At 47.8% G+C, this 16286-nt stretch overlaps 1 pseudogene; it reads right to left on the reverse strand.

The window, feature by feature from the left end:
- Positions 1-265: 265 nt before the first annotated feature.
- LOC107516338 lies at positions 266-15880 on the reverse strand (annotated as a pseudogene).
- Positions 15881-16286: the final 406 nt, after the last annotated feature.

Genomic DNA, 16286 nt, shown 5'->3' on the forward strand with positions numbered 1-16286 from the left:
AAAAACTACCTTAAAGCCCTTTGTTGGATTGCTTTATACTTTCTACGGAACAGAAACTAAAATAACCCGTTATACAATTAGTTATAAATACAGTCCTTGAGTTCTTTGCCCACACACATGAGTGTTATCTAAAACACGACCTTTTTGCAGCAGCGAGGCCCTGCCACTACTGTGCTTGGCTGAGCTCACGAATCTGTGGTAACCTGTAGCTTCCCGTCACTCCTCTGGCTCTCCTCTTCTGCTAAGCTTTGTTTCCTGGCAGTGATTAAGACCTTCTACCACGGCCACAGCTACTGCTGCTGCTGGAACCGCCACAGCCACTTTGGTTTCGTGGTTTGGCAAAGTATTGGCCTCCACTATCACAGAGGCCAGAGTTTCTGCCCCCACAATTCCCTCCTATCGTAGGTCCAAAATCTGGAGAGCGATTGTCGTAATGGCCCAAATCACTGTCACTTCTGCTACCTCCAAAACTGCTTCCATCATTACCAAATTCATTATTAGCCATCCCCTGTCACTATATTCTTCTCCGCTATGGCTGCCACCAAGGCCATCTCGACCACCAAAGGTTTCCCCATGATGGAAGTTGCCTTTCCCACCGAAATCTCCTCTACGACCACCACTGAAGTTTCCAGAACCACTACGACCTCTTTGGCTGGACGAAGCCATCACCCTCTCTTGCTTAGATACGGCTTTCCTTATTTCACACTCGTGGCCATGCACAGTACGGTACTTCTGAAAGACAGTCTTGTCTACAGAGTCATGGTCATCAAAAGTTACAAAAGCAAAGGCTCTCTTCTTGCCACTGCCTCGGTCAGTCATGATTTCAATCACTTCAGTTTCCCTCTACCGTTCAAAATAATAACTTCAGTGTCTTCTTCAATACCACCAACAAAAACCTTTGTCACCAGGTCTTTGAGCATCTTCTCTTGGGACAGCCCTCTCTGGTCCACAAGTCTTGCATCCAGCTGGCGTGGTCTTGTTCTCATGGCTGCACCCCCTCTTCCACAAAGGCACAGATAACAAACCTAACGCGCCTATAGCGCTCGGCGTGTGGCTCTCTCATCACCCCAGAGTCTGCGTGTGTTCCCTGGCACCCAGAACGGCTCCTCAGACTCTCATCAGTTGTTTCAAAGCTCAAACCTGTGGGGACGGGCTCCTGTGGCCGTCCTGGCTCTCTGGGAGACTGACTTAGTCGAGATGACCTGGGAAGGGAGACTAACGGTGTGACAGCCTGCGGCAGAAAGGCCCTAGTTTACTTTTTGAAGATTTGAAATGGCTCGAGGAGCGGCCAATGGACTTCGCTGGTCACACTGGTGCTGGACAGCAGACCGCACAGGACACCCCCAACCCCAAGCTTCTACCATCTGGGCTGACCAGCGGGACGTGATTCGACCTGTCCCCCCCGCGCCCACCCCACTAGAATAGGCCATAGTCGATAGCATTGTATGGCTTTGTGTTGAGTTTTAAAATACCAAATCCATGAGCTCATTTCTCTTATGTAAGTCTCAACAGGGTCCCTCTGCCTCAGGGAACCAGCCCTGACACCTGTGGAACTGAAACTCTGGCAGCACCTCTGGTTGCAAAAAATAGGGGATTCAACGCCTCTTTGGGTTCTATTTTTATTAAACCCCATTAACTTGTTTCTCTCCGAGCAATTGCCATGTGGAGGCCTGCTGTCTGCAGCGAGGGGGAGGTGGCGCTTTTCTGAAGTGAGAGGGCTGCTCCTCCGCTGCTCCCCGGCAGAGAACTTTCTTTTCAAAAAGGACCTCCCCCCACGCCCTGTTGAAGGCTCAGGCTGGTTTTCAACCCCAGCGTGGGTTTTCTAGCAGATAATTTGATAACATCGCCTGCAGCTGGTCTTGAGTTAATGGAGGGGGAACATAACATAATTTTCCTTCTACTTTTTTGTTTGCCTGATTTTTATTTTTATTTTTTTAACTAGAAGCCAGTTTAAAAGCTTTCAATGTGCTGCAGTGAATGTTTATTCCTTTCACACCTTGTAAAAGTTTAGGGACCGCCCAGGGCACACGGAGGCCAAGTGTGAAGTGTCGCTGGGCAGAGCTGTAGAGGCACATTTGTGTCTCTTCTACCTTTGCACCTTGAAATCAGCCAAAGCCCCGTGAGCTGGGCCCTGTCCTGGTTCCGGTCCAAGGGGTGCACTGCCGCTGGCCACGCCGGGCCCTCACCACACAGCTCTGCATTTTGACACTGGAGCACACTCACACGGCTTGCAAGTCAACTGTCCAACAATGGAGCATCTACTGGGTCTAAGCTTGGTGCTTCATACTCGGGGATGCAGCAGGTCTGGGGGACGAGGGCAAGGCTTCACCTTCTAACAAGTTCATAAGTGCTGAGGCTCTTGGTCTGGGGGCCACACTTTGAGCACCACTGCTGTAGGGTTTTGCTTAATTGTCACTCCCCCTATAGGCCTGCATGCATGTACATACACACACATGCATGCATGTATGCACGCACACACACACACACATACACACGCACACGCACACACGCACACCCTGACTCGGGAAGGTGCTCCTGTCATAGGTGCTCACTCAATCCGGAAGGCCCCTCCTGGGATCTTGCCTGTAATGATCAGGCCCTGCTTCCTCCCCCGCTGCCTCCCCTTCTGTCCCTCTCATCCTTGCCCTCCAGGCTCCTGCCACCAGGGCTGCTTTCCTTCCTCGGAACAGACCAAGCCACAGACCTCCCAGTTCCTGCCCCAGGGCCTTGGCGCCTGCTACTTCCTAATTCAGAGAGGCCTTCTATGAAACGCCAGGGAAAGAAGGTCCCCCCACCCCAGCTCCCCTTCGCACACCCTTCAGTTCACATCGCAGATGGTGTTGCAATCAGATCTAGACTCTCTTGAGAACGGCGGCTTCATGAGGGCAGGGAGGAGTGACTGTGCCCCGCCCCACGACAGACCCGTGCTCAGCTGTGGCACAGACTTGACTGTGGTTGGAGAAGTGAATGAAGGGGATTAGTTTCAGCTCTTAGCGACATCCACATTGGAAGAGGCTGGCCACCAGCCAACCTTGTCCTACCGGCTCTTCTTTCTGCAAACCTCCCTTCCATCGGGCCAACCATCAGCCATCTGGCACTTCGTTTTCAACAAAGGATGGGGTGGGGACAGAGGGAGGCAGCGAAGTTTTTGGAACAGCCAGAGTCGCAGATTAGACACATCTAATCAAACCCAGAGGGCTGCACTGTGTTCTGCCAATTGAGATGCCCAGATTGAGACGGCCAAAGGCCCCAGGGCAAGACGCCATCAAAATAACTTTTCAAAAATAGCAACTTGAAATCTCAGGAATGAGCACGAATTGTCAATGACATGAGCAGTGTTTTAAAAGAGAAGGAGTCCTATTTATATTGCAGATAATGGTTATGTGACATAGGCTTGCGCCAGTTTTTCTGAAGGAGACACTTAGGGGTGATGGTGTGGTGATGCCTGTAGAAGTCGTGTTGGAAGGAAGGGCCAAAACTGAGAATAGAGACACATGGTGGTGTGCGGGGGAGGGGGCTGTCCAGACCGCCTGGCCCGGCTCTGCTGCTCCCTCATCAGAAGAGCAGAGCAGTTAAGAGTTTGACCTTCAGAATCAGCGGGACCTGGGTTCCAGGCCTGTGCTGGGCACTTGTTGCTGTGTGACCTTAAGCAGTTACTGAACCTCACTGAGCCTGTCTCTTTCTCAGGAAAATGAGGGAACACAGTAATTTAACTCTTAGGATTGTTGTGAAGCGTAAATGAGCTAATAATGCATATAAAGCCAGTATCAGTGCATGGCACAAGGTAAGTGCTCAATAAAAAATTGTTAGCATTAGCTATAACACTTAAAGTTAAAATTTTTTTTGTAGTCAAAAATACATATAACATAAAATTTACCATCTTAACCACTTTTAAGTGTACAGTTCAGTTGCGCAACAAATTTCTAGAACTTTTTTACCTTGTGAAACTTAAACTCTGTACCTTTGAACAAGTCCCCATTCCACCTTCGCCCCGCCCCTGGCAACCACCATTCTCCTTGAGCTCTCTGTGAATTTGATAACTCGAAGAATCTCACATAGTGGAGTCACACAGTGTCTTTCGCGGCTCACTTATTTCACTTACTGTAAAGCCCTCAAGGTTCATCCGCACTGCGGCAAGTGTCAGAATTTTCTTCCTTTTTAAGGGTGAATAGCATCCCATTGTGTGTATACATATCGCATCCTCTTTATCCATTCATCCACGGCTGGACACTTGGGTTGCTTCTACCTCTTGGCTATGATGAACATGGGTATGCAAATATCTCTCTGAAGTCCTGCTTTCTATTCTTTCAGATGTTTGCCCAGAAGCGGGATTGAGGAACCTTCATACTCTTTCCATAGTGGCTGTGCCATTTTACAATCCCACCAACATTGCACAAAGATTCCAATTTCTCCACAACCTAGCCAAGACTTGTTTGTTTTTTTCTTTCAATAATGGCCATCCTAATGGGTGTGATTTGCATTTTCCTAATGATCAGTGATGCTGAGCATCTTTTCACTTTCGTTGGCCATTTATAACTCATCTTTGGAGAACTGTATGTCCATTTTTTAAATTGGGTCATTTTTAAAAATTTTTTTTATTGTATGTGCGTGTTTATGTGTGTGTCGAGCTATAGGAATTCTTTACATAGTCTGAGTATTAATCCCCTATTAGAGATGTGATTTGCAGATATTTTCCCTCATTCCATAGTTTGCCTTTTCACTCTGTTGATTCTTCTTTTGATTTACAGATTTTATATTTGATGTAGTCCCATTTGTTTATTTTTGCTTTTCTTGCCTATGCTTTTGGTGTCATATCCAAGAAATCATAACCAAATTCAATGTCATGAAGTTTTTTCCTGTGGTTTTTTTTTCTAGGAGTTTTATAGGTTTAGGTCTTACATTTAGGTTTTTCATCTAGTTCAAGTTAATTGAGGACTTCTATTACTTCTCTGTGCCTAATTTCTCTTCTATTAAAAAAAATAATAATAAAAGGTGGGTTAAGAACTTTTCTATTCACCAGAAGAGACTACAAAGGAAATTAAAAGACAAACCACAAACTGGGTGATTTTTGCCACACAGGGAGCTGACAAAGGATTAGTATCCAGAATATGCCAGTAAGAAAAAGACAAACAACCTGTAGGAAAATGGACAAGATACATAAAAAGGCATTCGCAGAAGAGGAAATTGTCTAAACATATACAAAAATAACCATGTGAAAGATGGCACCTTGGATTGTATGCAGCATGGTACACAAAGCACACACAGAGACAAAACCAAATCAAAACAGTATATTCATTAGCTTTATAAAGCAAGAGGCTGCTAAACACCAAATCCAGGATGGTGGGGGGCAGGTGGCAGGGGCACTATGCAGAAAGAACACAGAAGCACTGATTACATCCTCGAACTGAAAGGAATGGAAGTTCATGGGTGTTCATGGTATTATAACTCTTCATAATCTAAAGATGTATTACATATATTCTTTTAAAGTGCATTAGATATAACATGATAAAAAGTTTTCTTTCAACAGCCTGTACTAGTTAATCTTTATGGGATTCTTCAGCTCTGAGCATTACGTAGCAGCTACCAGTTTAGGGAGCTCTGATAAGAAACTCTGCATTATTCCATCATCTGCTTATTTGGGAAGAATTTGGAAGGAGCAGGCTTGTCACTGCCTTTGAAGTTTCCAAAACAAATTCTGGGCACGCAACCCAGGGTGGAGGCTGGAGTTTGGTGAGAGGAGGCATGAAGAAAGATCTTCCAGACAGGAGGAAGGAACTCGGATGGGCGCACTGTGGCCGACTCAGCTCTCAGGCTTGGGAAAATGGACGGCCCTGTATCTTTCTGTATTTTAGACCAAGTCAGGCTAGGAGTGAGTGGGCCATCAGGCAGACATCTACCATCCATTACATTTCTAGAAGGGTAGAGAGGTGGTTTCACTAAGCAAGGGGTACCACAGAGAATGCTATCAAGCAGTCACCCACTCCTGTAGGTTAGTTCTTTTGCTTTGGCTTTCAGAGTTAATGTCCATCTTGGGGTCTGAAGACAAAACCTCTTTCCTGGGAGATTTGTTATGAAAATGGGTCTCAAAGGGACCTTGCCACATAGAGTGGATGACATCTAGGAAGCGGGTATACTTCAGCTGTAATTAAGCAAGGCGATACATTCATCTCCATTTAATTCAGCTAAACACAGATATATACACAATAACTCGAGACACACTTATTCCTATGGGTTCTTTGTTTTATTTGCAGTGGCAGAAAAGCCTTTTAAAAATAACAGTAGTCTATGGAAACGACAGGCTTTCACAATAGAGTGAGGTTTTCCATTTTTATTTATATCTTTTAAAAATGCCTTAAAAATTGGAAACTTTATTTTCACTGCTGGCCATACATGACCACGATGTTAACATGTTCTATGGTGCGTGCTCCCTAAAAATCTTTGAAATAATCTAGAAATTCAGCTCATAGCATCCTCTGAACTGCTGCTCAAGGCCTGAGCTGGCTCAAAATCTAAGAAAATACTTCTGGAACTATTCAGTTCTTTGAAAAGAAGCACGTTACTTGATATTTTTCTGGAATCTTGGATAAAGAAGTGAGTCTGAAATGCTAAATTAGAAAATGACAGTGTCTTTTGAAGAGTTTAAAAAATATTTCGCCCCTGAACCTAAGAGATAGCTAAGTGCCAAGCTCTCTTGTTTCCATTAAGATAAGGCCACTCTCTGGGAGCAGCTGCTGACATCTCTCCCCTCCTATGACTCTGGCAATGCCGGCTTTTAATACTAGTTTTGGACTCCAGTCTTCAAGCCTCAGAAAGCATTCTCATCACACTTTTCCTTCAATAAATCACACCCTTCTCTCGCTTGCCTCCTTTGTTTGCTTTTCTGCATCCAAAGAAAAGAAGGTGTCTTCAGGGAAGAATTTTAGTCTCACAAAGGGAGACAAGCAAATCATGGGGGAACCAAATAAATTTCTTTCTCAAGGGTGATACAGGAGCAGAGAACGTCATACAGATTTAGAACTCTGGACTTTTTGTTTTGTTTTGTTTTGAATTGCCCAGAGGTGGGAGATGTTTGCAAGGATTAACTGGTTCTGTGTGGCCAGCATTGTTTTCAGAGCTTTGCTGACACTCGTTAACAACGTTGGTGTATAAAGCCCTGCTCATTCAAAACTCATTTTGACCTACCCAATGCCTGGAGCCTATACTGGGTGCCTTAACTGAATAATTGGGTAATTGGTTGATTAACTGGTTAATTGGTTAATTGGATATTTGGATAATTGGATAATTGGTTTTGGCCAGCTTAAACGAAAAGAGAATGTCCTGGGAGGCGGTGGGGCTGCTTACAGGATGGAGAGGAAGGCCCGGAAACTAGCAAGGACCATTCAGAGGTCCGGCAGCACAGATGGACCTCAACTTCTTCAGTCCTTTTGTTTCTCCCCTTTTAATTCACATTCAAGGCCGTGGGGGACTGCACTGTACCAGCCGCGTCTTCACCCCGCGACCGCTAGGGTGACCGCCCCCCTCCCCGACCCCCCCCACCTCCCAGCCACCGCCCAAGCACAGCCCGGCAGCTCCACTGAGAGTCTCTCGCTGTCTGCCCCGGGCTTCCTTAAAGCCCCCGCGGGAGCCGCTGTGGGAAGCCACCCAGTATCCATGCCCCCAGGTGTTACGGGCACCTCGGCCGCGGGGAAAGGAGCCGGCAAGGCCGACGCTCCTTCTTCGAGGCCTGGGCGGGGAACCGCGGAGCACCTGTCCGCTTCTCCCAAGGCCCAGGGAGTGAGTCGGCGGCGCCCATGAGGTGGCCGACACCTCCACCAGCTTCTCCTCTTTCCCTTCGCTCTCTGCCCTCTCCCTACTGATGGTGCGATCCCTCCTTAAAGTCGCCCACCGTCTCCTGGCCCTCCTCACAGGGTCTGCGCTCTTGAGGGAGAGGGAGGGTGCTCAGGCTGAGGCTGAGTTACCTTCGTTCCCTGCGCTGCCTCCCTCCCGCCCCACTGCATGGCCAAGGAGCGCCATCGAGGGTCTTCTTAGTGCAAAACCTCCCCGCCCAGGTGACCTTCCGACTCGGGCTAAAACCCAGTGATGGGCTCGAACCCACAACCAAGTCTGTTTGAAAATGGTCATTAAACATCCCCGCCTGACAGACGCACCGCAAAACCTGTTTGACGAGGGGATCTTCCCCTTCTCTACCCTTATTTCTCTTTTCCACATGTCCCTTTCGAAGTCGCCGACGCACAGAGACACCAAGGTGAAGCCGCTGTCCCACACGGCCCCACTTCTCCACTGTCCTGCGTTCGACCAGGCTGGGACATGACCTCGGGCTCTTGGCGTCGTTCACGGGTAGAGGCGAGTGTGTGATCCTGGGCTGCGGAGCCATCCTGGGCTCCGAGGGACATTAAGCAGCGTCCCTGCCCTCCACCCGTGCGATGCCAGTGTTGCAGGAAGGGACACACCGGATGGAGGAATTCAGGAGCTCACACAACTTTGTTTGGAGGAAGGAGAATTTATTGCGGACGGAGAGTGCGGGGCATTCAACGGACCCAAAGCACAATCTCCGCTAGGTTAGATTTCTTCCAGCTTACATGCCCTCGCAGTGTCCATGCAATGGGCGCGTGATTCCTTTGTCTGAGGTTTTACATGTCCCTCCTTACTCAGGGTGGGGAGGGGCAGCTTCAGATAGGGGGCTGCAGGGGAGGAATTTCCAGGCCTTCGGTCTTACAGGTCGTTTGTTTTGGGGAGTCTGAGACCTTGATGTTTGTTATCAGTACCTTCTCCGGATTCTTGAACAGAGAGACGGGACTCCTAGGCCGATGGACAGGGAGCAGCACTCAGTGATGTCTCGCCACCCGCTCAGCGGGTTCCTTATCCAAAGGCCGCGCTCTGCTGTAACACAGCAAACGGTTCCGCAGTCCTGACATTCCTACACAGCTACAGAGCTAGGGAAGGGGCTGGAGACTCCTTGAGGTGGGGGATGCAGCTGCGGAAAACATGTTAACAGAAGAGCATAGGGCAGAATGGGGGAAGAGAGAGCAGTTTTAACCCGCCGAGCTGGCTATTTCTGCAGGCTCTTTCCTTTGCATTTTCTCAGATGCCTCCTCTCCTCTCTCACCAGTCGCATCCCGCAGCTGTGATATCCAAAAATTTCTCCAGATGCTGCTAAGTGTCCTCCTGAGGCAAAGTGACTCCCCGTAGAGAACTGCTGGCCCAGGAAACCCTTCTGTCTTCTCTGCTGCACTCCTGGAACTAAAGGACTTCTCCCTCCTTCTTTTCTAAATGAAAATACAAATTATCAAATATTACCAAGCAGCTGCTGTGTTCCAGAGCACGTAGCAGGCATTATGCAGTAGAAAGCTACTTACTGGTAAGTAAGTCTTTCTTTCTTTCTTTCTTTCTTTCTTTCTTTCTTTCTTTCTTTCTTTCTTTCTTTCTTTCTTTCTTTCTTCCTTTCTTTCTTTCTTTCTTCCTTTCTTCCTTTCTTTCGTTCACTCATTCATTCATTTATTCAGTATGTACTGAGTGCATACTCTGCCAGGAGGTGTTCTGGGCACTGGAGATACACCAGTGAAGAAAGGAAATAAAAATCACCCCACATGGCAGGGGGAAAAATATATGGGGTTTGGGGATAGGACGGGCCTAAGTCGAAGTCTCATTTTTGTCATTGTCAAGCTATTTGAAACTAGAAAGTCACTTAGCTTCTCGAAACATCAGTTTCCTAGTTGGAAAATGGGGTGATAGACCGCTCACCGCAGCAGGCTGGCTGAAGGAGCAGAGGCCACGTACGCCATGGACATGAGCATAGGATCTGCTTGGAACTGCTCGCCTCATGAGTAATAGATGCACAGTTATAATGAAATGGTAACATGGTAAGGTAGTATAACTTTCACTTTCTCATTTTCCTGTGTCTTGGGTATGTCTAGAAACGAACCTTCTAGCAGCAATGAAAATGAGGTAGTTCTCACCAGTTCCAGACCCCAGACATTATTTTTGCATTGCTCATTTAATCGGCAAATATTTATCAAATGCCTGTTAGGTGCCAGGCCATGTTCTAAGTATGGGTCACTTATATGGACTACATAAGGTGCCTTCACGGTACCCACGATTTAGTAGGGGAGATGGACAGGAGGTAATTAAGTACAGTAATAGGTGTAATGGTTACAGATTGTCAAAGGAGCTGAGAAGAAAATAAACAGATGTTACAAAAAAGAATAACAGAGCGACTTACTTGGATGAGGTGGTAAGGGAGGGCCACTGTGTGGAAGTGACATTGAAAGATCAGAAGGAACCAGGGCTGTGAAAACGAGGAGCAAAATGTTCCAGAAGAAAGGGCAGGTGCACAGGCCCCAAGGCTGGAGTGTGGCCTATGTGACAGAAAGGAGGGGCCGTGTAGGCCTAGAGGCCAGGGAGGCACTGGGTTAGCTCATTAACTGATTAAATGATTAATTGGATATTTGAATAATTTGTTAATTGATCAATGGTTACTTGAATAATGGGTTATTTGAATGATTGAATAATGGTTAATTGGATATTTGGATAATTGGATATTTGAAGTTCGGTTAACTGAATAATCGAATAATTGGTTAATTGGATATTGAAAACTTGGATACTTGGATAACTGAATATTTGAAGAGTATGGCTTACTAAACTGCGCTGGAAAGCTCTGCATTTTGTCATGCATCGTCATGCTCAAATTCTCAACCCCTTTGGAGCCCCAAAATGTTGGCATGCACCCCTCTTGGAGCAATTGGGATATTCTGCATTGAGCTGTCGTGATCAGTGTCCTCTGAATGATTCTCTCATCCCACCGCAATAGGACTGGGTCTCATCTCAATCCACAGCACCTCCACAGGCACACAGTAGGTCCTGGGTAAATGTTTACAGAGTCGACATGTTTGGCCCAAGGAGGCCACACCCGCTACCTCCTCACTGCCCCAGAGAAACTTTCAGCTTTCAACCCCATCTCTGCTAAGTGTGCGTCTTCTGAGCTGTCGTGCTGAAGTGAGCAGAAACGAGATTCTGTGGCGTTTGTTTAGCTTCTGTCTTTTGTGGGTGTTTCTCCCTTCGATTCCTGGGGATTGTGGGCGCTAGGCCCTGGCTCAGCCCTATTGGTTCAAGGCTGCTGAGGTTACTGAGCCATCCAGGTGGCCCCGCCTGGAAGCTCACCAACAACTGGGGGATGCTGCCACCTGGTGGTGGTGCTGCGAGTTGCCTTGCATGGGAATCTGAAACGGAGAGCGTGAAGATGCCATAAAGGAAAGAAGGCTTTGAAAACAATGAAAACACAAAATGCAAAACTTGCAGAGCGAGGGTGAACAGCATAAGGAGTCTTCGAGTGAAGTATAGGTGGCAAATGCACATTCATTCCATGTTTGTTTGGCTAATCAAAGCAAAAGCTTAAATTTTTTTGCAGATCTCTCTTATTAATCGCTACTTGGTTATCACAGTTAAAAAAGAAATGTATCCTTTGTAATTGATGCATTTGTCTGTGTGATACAGGAATTTAGAAGTTTTATTTTGGGGAAATTGTTTTCACTAGTTTTAACTTGTTTGCTAAGCTGGGACACCTCAGGGAGGTGAACTTTATGTGTGAGGAAATCATGCTCAGGTCCCTCAGAACCTAGTTCTGAGGCTCACGTCTCAGGTGTGCCTCCTTTACCCTCGGTCTCTGTCATTGACTTTTAAGTTCTAATGAGGTTTTCCTTGTGTGCTGTAAGCAGGAGGGGTACAGGGAGCAGGAGACTTTGCAAGGACACCCGGGCACAGAGTTCAAAGGGAATCCGCATCCAGGTGCCTTGGCTGTTGCTCCCAAATCTTTCTGAGAACAGGTCTGAATGCTCAGGAATCCTCCTCTTCCTTCTTCCCTTCCACAACAGCCTTTTTGACAAAAGAGACGTGCCCTCTCTCCTCCCCAGCCTCACTGCTGTACTTCGCTGAGAGCTGTAAAACACCGTGTGGCACCAAACACAGAGACGACCGAGAATACTGTCTTTGGGGACGAGTCCCGTGATGACCGATCAAAGCCCCACAGGCCGTCTCTGCTGCAGACCTTGGAGATGGTGCCGGGAGGACCACGGGACGCCCTGGAACCTGTGTCCGGATGCTCTGGTTTTGGACGTACCACGCTCTTTAAGCTATTTCTTAACAGTGCCTTTAAAACAACTCTACGAAAACACATTGGTTCTTTCTAATTTTATTAAATAAAGTAAGCCCGTTGTGACTGGCTGGCTTGGTGACAAGGGCTGGTTTTGCTAACTGGGTTATGTGGCCGACATTTTCCACAAACCTGACAAGCTCGATTTCCACCACAAGAAAGTATTATAAAGCAGTAAAGTGATGAAGACATTTTATAAAATAATATTGTGTTGACAAAGTCACATTAAAATTAAAATTAAAATAGCAATTTCTCCAACTGTTTCTGATTAAATAAGGTACTTGCTCATAAGTGAAGAGGTGGAAGGTGTGTAATTAATTGTCACTTAATACACATTGAGAAAGTTTTTATTTGGTTATACTTCTCAGAGATTGAAATAAAGAATTACTGTAATGAATGGGTAACATCTATTTGCATAGGAGATAACCATGCTGGTCAGATCCCCTCTGCAGCACTGTGTCCTCAGCCGGGGGCCCCACTCTGGGAGCAGCCCTGATCAATCCCCCCTGCACCCCCACTCAGAGACACGGACGGTTGTGGGACCACACTGGGATGGGGAAGAAGTGGGTCGGTACCAGTGATGTTAGTGTCATGCTAGATTTGAAAAAATCTTTTGACTTTGCATAAGTCTCTTGACATACAATATGCAAAGCGGCCAGTAGAGCTGTCTCTAGTAGGTCTCTGCTATTCTTATTCAAGTTACCCGAGAACCCACAGAGAGGCTCCTGGTCTTCATAGCATGGTGCCCAGGCACTACAGGGTGCTATGTTTTAATGCAATATAAAAAAAATGCTTTTATCAAATAAAGTTTTAAGACTGTGAGTCTCCTCAAGTGGAAGTGACCAGCAGAGGAGGTACATGGTAGACATAAGGCCAGCGAGGCACTTAGATGACCCCAATGATGACCTTTTTATCCTGGGGCTGCCATATTTCTGACTTTTCCCATGGCTGCAGCAAGTGAAAGGGGAATGGATCTGACAATCAGACACCACCTTCCTGCTCCGAATGGCTTCCGATGCCACATAACAGCCTGTCTCCTGCGTCCTCCTGTGGCAGGGCTCTGGCCCCACACGCCACCCTCTTTTCCCAAGCAGCACAGAGAGGGGCCCCAGGATCAGCCAAGAAGAGAGAGCTGGAGACGGGAGGAATGTTTGCTGTTATCTGGGAGGGAAGAGACTGAGCAGAGGTAGGACATGATGCTACTTGGTGGCCTGGGGAAAGCGAGGCAAACGGCTTCCCTCTTCCTTCCTCCTCAAGGTCCAGGACCAGGGGAGCGGGGTGCTGCGTCTGGCATGACAAGGATTAAAGGGCCAGAGGGACAGCAGCCCAACCGCCATCTACTGGGCCTGTGATGCTTTGGGAATGAGACACTTGTGTAGGACTGTACGTAATTTTGTGGGTCACAAAGGGTCTGAATGGGTTCAGCGTGGGAGAGGCTCACGTCAATAATTTCGGGCCGGCTGAAGATGGGAGAGAAGAGACCTTTATATACACGCCTGGTCTGTCTCTAGGAGCCAACTGTATCGAGCTGTTTGCGGTGGCCCAGAGAGCCTGTTTCTGGGGCTCAGTATCGGGCAGTCAACTTGATAAAGGAACATGGCCCAATGCACGGTTGCCAGGATCCACCTGCCACCCTAGTCCATTTGCAAATCAGCCTAAACGAGAAGGCCCGCGAAACTAGCCATGCTTCTTCCAGAAATATCCCTAACCTCCAAATCCTTGTTCATCAGGCAGACAATTGGGAAGGCCTGCGGCAGAGAGAGGCTGGTGATAGGAGGGAATGGATTTGCATTTCAACAGTTTCCATCTTGGGTTTATTTAGTTTTCCACGTGGGAATGTTTAACTGAATCCGTCTGACCTTCCGGCAATTTCCAGTTGCCCAACAGCGTGTCAGAGGTCACCTTGCTCCAGACCGGACAGGCTCAGAGTAACCATATAGCCTATACAACCCAAAGCTGGAGCTGAGAACAGCTGTAGCAGATTGCCAGGCTTGATTGGCAATTGAGCTCACCTGACGCTGAGTGACCGGCTTCCGCCATTTTGCTCCGGGCTGTTCGTCTGCAACGGCCTCGGGAGTCTTCACCTCCGGGTGAGAGGCCAGACGGGCAGGTTCGGGGGCCACGTTCGGAAGGATGAGGGACTTTGGAGAGAACAGGCCCAGATACCGTGAACTCAGACCGAAGTAAGTATATTTCTCCACAGAAGAGGGAGGCAAAAGGAGAGCTGAGCAAACGCCCTGGGTACGTGGCTTGTGGAGTCACCCGTGTCTGGTGACGTTGCTGCTGGTTACTCACTGTCCCCCGGATACTTGCGGCCAGCACGTGGAGTTCTTGAGGTTATCAGACTATTGATAAAGAATCCCCCCACCCGTCACCCCGTTTCCCTCCATGTGCCTTGGGTCAGGTTGGGGCGTCCTGTGCCCACCCTGTTTAGCTGCCTGGGGCCAGAGAGAGGGAGTCTCACCTCCACCTTCCCTGGTTGAGGACACAGCCTTCACACCCCCTTCTTTCTTGGGGTTTCTCTGTGGAGAACTGCGTCCTAATGCTGTGTAGTGGAAAGGACAAATGCTAACCAGGCTTGTGTGTGCGGGAACTAGGGGTTTCGTCTGTGACTTAAACGTTAAGCGGGGATCAGTGTGTGAAGTTGAGAAGGGACTAATCACATGCGTGCTGTTGTTGTTTGAATGTTTGCATTGTGCAGCATGATTAATGTTGCCTGCGCATGCAGAACACTAAGTGTCAGTCGCCCGTGTGGGAGAGCGATGTGTCGTCTTTCCGAATCGTTCCGTGAGCCACAGGCCGGGGCTGCACGTGCAGTCACTCACTGGAGTTTGCAACATCTAGTAACAGTTTCTGTGAAATCTTTGTTAATGAATCTTTGCATTATTGGCTTGCAGTTTCTCTTGTTTGTTTTATTTTTTCAGTTACAGCTGATGTTCAAAATTATATCAGTTCAGTGGCTAGACATTTGTGTGCTTGACAGCGTGATCCCCCTAAGGAGTCTCGCGCCCGCCTGGCACCACGCAGCTATGACAGGGTCGTTGACTGTGCTCCCTGTGCCGTCCTTCACGTCCCTGTGCCTGTTTCGTAACTGGCAATCTGTACTTCTTAATCCTTCACCTTTTCCACACAGCGCCCCAACCCCCCTCCCATCTGGGAACCCTCAGCCTGTTCTCTATGAGCCTTCCTGTTCTGCTTTGTCCTTTTATGTGGAATCTCTGAATTTACCTTTAAAATACAAAAAAAAAAAAAAAAAAAAGTAATCGCTTGAAAAACGCAATTTTTTGGTGCAGTTCATGTTTTTTTTTTGTTAACTATATTTGGTTATATAATTCCATCTATAGAAGTCCACAGTCCATTAGGTATTTCAGAAAGCCAACTACGTATAATCAAACCTAAAATCCATTTTCAATCCTCCATTTATTCCCTTCCAATCTTTAATATATTTTCCAGCTTTTCTATTCCTAGTCCTAATCTGAATGTATATATAACTGCGTGTTTTTATCAAATATGTAATTCCATCGCCGGGATGATTCTGTTCTTCCTCTATGCTTCATGGTACTGTGCGCTGACCGTCGTGTGCCAGACCATGCCATGTGTGTGTGCCTCAGCCTTGTTTCCAAATCAGCACTGAGTTATAACTGCCATAGGGAAAAGCGCAGGCAGGACACAGCACACCGACCTCCCGCGAGCTAAACCCACGCACGCGCGGGCACTGAAGTCAAGGAACGGCATGTCGGCTTCCTCCCGTGGCGCCTCTGGCCACCATTCCGCGCCCGCTGTCGGAAGCGCCCCACGGGGCCACAGTTTTGCCAGTTTCAGTGTTTTGCACGCATGGGAGGGCCCACCTGGTATTCGCTGTTGCGGGAGGTTTGTGGGGTGACCCCTAATTTTGTCTGTTTGCATTCATGAGTTCTGACTGCCGTGTAGGGTCCCACGGGGTCCGCGGAGCCCGGGATTTGCCCCCTGCCCTGCTGAAGAGCATCGGGTTGGTGTCCAGCGTGGGGCTATGTGGACTCTAGGTGCTGTGGCCGCTCCGGAGCATGTCTGTGGTGGACGGGCACAATTGTGTTAGGGTTGTTGGTGTCAGGCAGCAGGCTGAGTGTATACACAGTACAGCTGTTGCCAAAGGTGTTCCAAA

This window comes from Rousettus aegyptiacus, unplaced genomic scaffold (assembly GCF_014176215.1).
Source record: "Rousettus aegyptiacus isolate mRouAeg1 unplaced genomic scaffold, mRouAeg1.p scaffold_m13_p_14, whole genome shotgun sequence".
In the NCBI taxonomy this organism is placed as follows: Eukaryota; Metazoa; Chordata; class Mammalia; order Chiroptera; family Pteropodidae; genus Rousettus; species Rousettus aegyptiacus.